Below are 7,891 nucleotides of genomic sequence, written 5' to 3'. Positions count from 1 at the left end.
TTGCTCTAGAGCCAGGGTTAGGGTCATGTCTAGGACTGGTTTAGGGTTAGGTCTAGAGCAAGGATTAGGCTTGGTGTTACAATTAGGGTTAGGGTTATTGTTTGTTAGGGCTAAGGTTAGGGTTAGGGTAAATGTTAGGTTTATGGCCATTGCTAGGGCTAGCGCTAAGGTAAGGGTTAGCTCTAGGGCTTGGTGAAGTTTCATGCTTCCTTCTAGAGCCAGGGTTAGGGTCAGGTCTAGGACTGGTTTAGGGTTAGGTCCAGGGCAAAGAGTAAGCTTGGTGTTACAATTAGGGTTAGGCTTATTGTTGGTTACGGCTAAGGTTAGTGTTAGGGTTAGTGTAAGGGTTAGGGTCATTGCTAGGGTTAATGTTAAGGTTTGGGTTATGGCTAAGGCTTGGTCAAGCATTAAGATGTGGGCTAGGGCTAGCGTTAGCATCCGGTCTAAGACAATATGAGGGTTAGGATTAGGGTTAAGGTTATGTTTAGGGTGAGGTTTACCGTTTGGGTTAGGGTTAGTGTTGCTTATGACTTGGGTAGAGTTACTCTTATGGTTAGGGCTGGGTTATGATTAGCTAGGGATGGGTTATGATTACATAGGGCTAGGATTAGTGTTATGGTTATTATTAGTGTTAGGGGAGGTTGTTTGAGTCAGAGATGGGGCTGGTTTTGAGGTTATGGTTAGGGGTAGGATTAGGATTAGGTCTGACGTTAGTGTTGGGTGTGCCTTAGAGTTGGGACAATGGAAAGGGTAGTAGTAGGCAAAGGGCTTTGGTTTGGATTAGGAGGAGAGTTAGAGTTAGTGTTATGCTAGTGTTAGGGTTACTGTTAGGGCTGGGGCTAGGACTAGGGTTAAAGTTAGGGTAAGAGTTGGCTTAGGGTTACAGTTACACTCAGTGTTAGGGGTAGACATACGATTAGGGTTAGTGCTAGGGCTAGTGTTAGGGTTTGCGATAAGCTTAGGCTTAGAGCTAAAGTTGGGTTCATCCTACCTAAAGTTGGGTTCATCCTAACCCTAAAAATAAATCTAGCCATAAACTTAAAGAGAAACCTAACCTTAAATATAATAATGAAACCTAGCCTTAATCCCAGCCCTAACGATAACTCTTGCCATAACACTAACCCTAACACTACCCCCACACCTAACCTTCACCCTAATCCTACGCATAACCCAAGCGTAACCCTAACCCTAACCATTGCTGTAGCCCTAAACCAGTCCTAACGCAAAACCTAGCCCTATTTATAATCCTATACCTGCCGCTAAACCTAATCTTAACTGAAACTCAAACCACCTCCTCTATCACTAATAATAACCATAACACTAATCCTAGCCCTATCTAATCATAACCCAGCATTAGCTAATCATAACCCAGCCCTAGCCTTAAGAGTAACCTTACCCTAGCCCTAAGCAACACTAACCCTGACCCAAATGGTAAACCTCACCCTAAACATAACCTTAACACTAAACTTAACCCTCACATTGTCCTAGACATGATGCTAATGCTAGCCCTAGCCCAAACCTTAATCCTTGACCAAACCTTAAACATAAACCTAACCTTAACATTACCCCTAGCAATGGCACTAACCCTTACACAAACCCTAACACTAACCTTAGCCGTAACCAACAATAAGCTTAACCCTAATTGTAACACCAAGCCTACTCATTGCCCTGGACCTAACCCTAAACCAGTCCTAGACCTGACCCTAACCCTGGATCTAGAAGGAAACAAAAACCTTCACCAAGCCCTAGATCTAACCCTTGCCTTAGCATTAACACTAGCAATGGCCATAACTCTAACATTTACCCTAACCCTAACCTTAGCTCTAACCAACAATAACCCTAACCCTAATGGTAACACCAAGCCTACTGCTTACCCTGGACATAACCCAAAATCAGTCCTAGACCTTATCCTAACCCTGGCTCTAGAACGAACCGTAAAAATTCACCAAGCCCTAGAACTAATCCTAACCTTAGCACTAACACTAGCAATGGCGCTAACACTAAACATCACACTAAATCTGTCCCTAACCTTAACACAAACCCTAAAACTAATAATAACACGCACACTAAGCCTAACACAAAACCCAATTCTAAACCTAACCCAAACCCTAACCAGAAATGTATTCCTGACCCGAACATGAACCTTAACTTTAACCCAAACATGAACCCTAACATTAACCCGAACCACAACACTAACCCACACTATAACCCTAAGCCTAACACGTACCCCAACACTAACCCGAACACAAACTTGAATGCTAAACCTAAACTGAACCCAAACCCAACACTAACACTAAGCCGAACTCTAATCCTAATCTAACCCTAACCCGAACACTTACTCTAACCCTAGAGCTAACCCTAAACCTAAACCAAACCCTAGTCCTAACCCAACCAAACCCTAACTCGAGCACTAGCCCTAACCCTAACCGTAACCTTCACCCTAACACTATCTTGAAACCTAACACTAATCCTAACCATAAGCCTAACCATAACCCTAACCCTTACCCTAACCCAACCCACCTGTAACCCTAAACCTAGCCTTAACTCTAAGCCTAATAATAAACCAAATCCTAGCAGTAACCCTAACCCTAACACAAACCCGAAACCTAACCGTAACCCTAATGCTAACACTAATCCAACCCAATCCTAACGCTAACCTTAGCCTAACCCTAATTCTAACCCTAAACTGTACACTAACATGAAACCTATCGTTAACCGTAACGCGTAACCTGAATCCCTAACAATGATACTAACATTAAACTAACTAGAACACTAGGTGTAACACTAAGCTGCACTCTAAACTTAACCCTGAGCTGAACCCTAACCCTAGCTCTAACCCTAAGCCTAACACTACCCGGAATCCAGATCTAATCCTAAGCATAATCCCAATCCTAACCCTAGCACTAATCCTAACCATAAGCCTAACCAAAACCCTAACCCAACCGAATCGTAACCCTAAACCTAGCCTTAACTCTAAGCCTAACCATAACCCAAACCCTAGCAGTAACCCTAACCCTAAGCCGAACTCGAAGCCTAAATCTAAACCTAACCTGAACCCTAAACCTAACCCTAACCCTATTGCTAACACTAATCTAACCCAATCCTAACCCTAACCTTAGCCCTAACCCTAATTCTAACACTAAACTGTGCACTAATATGAAACCTAATGTTAACTGTAACACGTACCTGAACCCTAACCATGATACTAAACTTAAACTTAACTAGAACACTAGCCTTAACACTAAGCCGCACTCTAAACTTAACCCTAAGCTGACCCTAACCCTAGCCCTAACCCTAAGCATAACCCTAACCCGAATCCTAAACCTAATCCTAAACATAAGCCCAATCCTAACTCTAACCCTAACACTCAAACGAATCCTAACCCTAACCCAAACGCAACCCTAACTTGAAACTTAGCCATTACCCTAACACGAACCCTACCGCTAATCCTAACCCTAACCTGAACCGGAAAACTAATCCTGACCCTAATGTAAACACTAACTCTAAGACTAAACATAACCCTAAGGCTAACATGAACCCTAACAGTAACCCTAACCCAACCCAACCCTAAGCCTAAACCTAGCCCTAAGCATAAGCCTAACCCTAACCCAAACCCTAAACCGAACCACAAAAGTAACTCTAACCCGAAGCCTAATCCGACACTAAACTTAAACCTAATCTTATCCCGACCCAAAACCGAAACCTAACCCTAATCCGAAGGCAAACCTCGCAATAAACCTAAGCCTAAACCTCAGAGTAACCCTAATCCTAACCCTAATTCTAACATGAACATGAACCGGAAAGCTAACCCTAAACCGAACCCTAGCCCTAAACCGAACCAGAACCCAACCCTACCCCTAAAACTAACCCTAACCCTAAGGTGAACACTAACCCTAACCCTAATCCTAACCATAACCCTAACCTAACCCTAACCTTGACTCCAACTCCACCCTTAACCCTTTCCCTAAAACTAACACAAACCCAAAGTCTAATGCGACCGTAACCCTAAATCCATCGAGAACTCAAACCCTAAACCTAACCCTAAACCAAACACTAATCTCACCATAAACGTGAACATAACCCTAACAGTAACCCTAATCCTAACCATGACAAAAAAAACAAAACATAACCCTAACCCTATCTGCAACATGAACCCGAAACATAGCCCTAACTCTAACCCAAAAACAACCCTAAGTTTACCTAACTGTAAACATCGCAAGAAAATTAACCCTAACATTACCAGCAGCACTAACCCGAACCGTAACCCTAAATATAACCCTAATCCTAGCCCGACCCTAACTCTAATTCTCACCTGATCCTGAAACCGAACCCTAAACCTAACCCTAACTCAAACACTAGCCCTAACACTAAAAATAACATTAACCTAACCTGAACCCAATTGCTAACCCTAACCCTAACCCTAACCCGAACTCTAACCATAATTCTAACCCTAATGTTAACACTAACCCTAACCGAAACACTAATCCAAACCCAATCATAACCCTAACCCTAACTCTAACCCTAAATTGAACCCTAATGTTAACCCTAACCCTAATCCAAAACAAAACCTAACACTAACCTTAACCATAATCTGAACTCAACCTTATCCCTAAACCTAAACCTAGCCCTAACTCTAAACCTAACACTAACAAGAAACCTAATGCTAAAGCTAAGACTTTCTCGAACCCGAAACCTAATCATAACCCTAATCTAATACTAACCCTAAACATAAACCTAACACGAACCCTAAACTGAATCCTAACCAGAACAAGAACCCTAACACTAACCTGAAGCCTAACCTGACCATAACCCTGAGCCTAAACCGATACCGAAACCAAACAATAACCCTGACCCTAACCCAAAAACTAACACTAACACTAATCCTAACTCTAACTCGAAAGCTAATACTAACTCTAACACTAAACTGAACCCGACCACTGACCCTAATCCTAACCCTAAATTCTAAACCAAACCCTACATGTAAAACAAACCCGTACCAAGCCCAAACCCTAACCTTAACCCTAACGCTAACCCTAACCCTAACCCCAACGGTAATACTAACCCTAACAATAACCTGATCATACCCCAAAGCTAAACGGAACCATAACTCTAACCTGAAATCTAGAGATATCAGGGATCTCTCTCTCTCTCCATCTCTCTGGCTGTCACTGTGTCTCCCTCTCTCGGGGCCCTCAGGCAAGGAGGGAAGGCGCACCCTGCCCACCTCACCTACCTCTCCCATGGGCCATTCTTTGGACTCTCCCGGAGCACTGCGGCTTGAGTTCAACCACTCAGGCCAAGCGCGCATGCACAGCAGTTGGGCCTCAGGCGTCCACAGTGAAGGCCCTGTCCGCCAGTGAGACTCAGACCAGGTGGGGCGCTCTCTTGTGCCGGCCAGATGAAGGTGAAGAAGGATCATCACCCTTCTTGACTTGACTTCAGCTGTTGTCTCCCTCCCATCCGACCACTTTCACTCAGCTCACTGGATGCTTCCCTTCTTTGGAAGTGGTGGTCTGGCCCTGGTAGCCAAAGGCGGACTGGGGTGCGAGGTCAAGCCTCTGCCTGGGCCCGCTGCTTCATGCCGGGCCTTATTTCTTCCTGGAAAGACAAAACCATGGCCTCACTCCATGCTTGCACTTGTCGACTCCAGCCAGGTGGAGGAGAGGCTCTGTGGAATCAGAAGGAGCGAAACAGGTATATGGCAAAGCAGTGAGTGTGGCCCCAGCAGGCTGCAGGCCCAGGGAGCTGGGGCCACACTGGGAAAGCCCTTCTGGCAACAGGTCCCAGGCTCTTCTCTGGAGTCAGGAGGGCCTGGCCTTCCTAGTGCCCAGGCCATGGTTCTGGGGAGAAATCCACCATGAAGGGCACCAGTGAGGCCCTCTCCTTGAGGTGGCCAGTGCCAAGCCCAGGGAAACTGGAAGGATGGCTCAGCTCGCCTGCTTTGTCCCAAGTCAACCAGCTGGCTTGCCAGCCCATATTCCTCGGCCAAGCCCCTTCCAAGGGAACAAGTTCTGGAGGACAGAGCCCTGGGGCCTGCTGCCAAGTTTTCTGGGGTGTGTGCTAGACAATGTCAGAAATGGAAGCGGCCTTGTTACTTGTGTGCCAGACCTGGGAATTGGCTGCCTCCCACACCCGGGTCCCTGAACTGCCTGGGCCTCCCAAGGGAGGATGATGGACTTGGCAGTGGCGAGAGGGTGAGGGCTGGCAATAAGCATTTCCTGGGATGCCCTGGGAGATAGCCTCTGGGTAAGGGCTTTCCTTGGTCAGGTCTGAGGGAGGGACCCAGCTCAGGGCTCTCAGTGGCAGAGAGAGAACTTCCTTCTGCCATTTCCGTTATATTTCTTATGGTTGGCCAAATCATTAACAGGACAGGTTAGCTGGAGAAAATAATCTCAAGCTTATTAACATGGGTAGATGGGAGAAACAAGGGAAACTGAGTCTCTGAACACAATGGCAGAGATTCTCCTCTTCAATACTATCTTCAGTTCAAGATAAAGGAGGATGTTGGGGGTGAGGTTTTCAGATTTGAGAGGAGAAGAAGACCATTCTCATGGATAGGGACATGGAAAACCTTTGAAAGTTTTCCCCTGCTCTGGCATCAGGTCCCGAAGGGACAGCATGGAAGTGACAAGGAACCAACTTCTCTGTAGTGGGGCTGACCCAGGGTTGGACATGGGGGTGGCGGGGGGAAGTGGGATGGTGTGTGAGTTGGCACCAGTGGTGGAGGCAGTGACTCATAGTTCAGAGATCTCTCTCTCTCTCTCTGTTTCTCTGTGTCTCTCTCTTTCTCCCTCAGGGACCTGAGGAGAGATGTGGACTCAACATGCCCACCTTGCCTACCTCTCTCATGGGCCCATCTTTCTCTGGCCGCTCAGGGACCCCTGTGGGCTTGGGTTCAATGTGTCAGGCCAATGGCGCAGGCACGGCCACCAGGCCTCGGGGGTCCTCATTGAACGCTTCACCAGCCTGCTGGTCTCTGACCAACTGGAGCGCTCTCTCGCACCTGCCATGTGCAGGTGAAGAAGGAACACTGCCTTTATTGACTTGGCTTCAGCTGTTGTCTCCCTCCTATCACCACACACCCACTCAGGTCACCAGTAGCTTCCCTTCTTTGGAAGTGGAAGTCTGGCCCTGGCTGCCAAGGCGGACTGGGGTGTGAGGTCAAGGTTTTGCCAAAGCCAGCTTCTTCGTCCTGGGCCTCATTTCGTCCTGGAATGACCAAACTAATGGCCTCACCCCACGTCTGTACTTTTCAACTCCAGCCAGGTAGAGGAAAGCCAATGTAGAGTCACAAGTGCAGAGACAGGCATATGGCAAGGCACTGAGTTTGGCCACAGCAGGACGGAGGCCTAAGGATCTGGGGCCACCCTTGGAGTGCCCTTCAGGCAACAGTTCCCAGCCTCTTCTCTGGAGGCTGGTGAAGCCCTGGTCCTCCAAGTGCCCAAGGTTGGGTTAATCCTAACCTTAAACCTTACCAGAACCCAGAACCCAAATCATATCCATAACTCAAACGTTAACCCTAACTCTAAACGTAACACTAACACTAACCCGCATGCTAATACTAAGCCTAAACTGAACCCTAACCCTAACTACAACCCTAACTGAAACAAAACCCTAAATCTAAACTGAACCTGAAACCTAACCCTAACACTAAAGAAAGCCCAAACCATAGCCTAAACCTAACACTGACCCGAGCTGCCCATAACTCCAAACTGAACCGAACTCTAACGATAAACCTAACCCTTACCAGAACCCCCACCATTAGCGTAAACAGAACAGTAACACTAACCCATGCCTGCATGCTAATTCTAAACAGTACCGAAAACCTAACCCTAACCATAACTAGAGCCTGAATGCTAAATCTAAACTGAAACAGAACCCTAACCCATAC

The sequence above is a fragment of the Diceros bicornis genome (assembly GCF_020826845.1).
Source record: "Diceros bicornis minor isolate mBicDic1 chromosome 30 unlocalized genomic scaffold, mDicBic1.mat.cur SUPER_30_unloc_2, whole genome shotgun sequence".
Lineage (NCBI taxonomy): Eukaryota > Metazoa > Chordata > Mammalia > Perissodactyla > Rhinocerotidae > Diceros > Diceros bicornis.
This window is presented reverse-complemented; position numbering follows the sequence as displayed.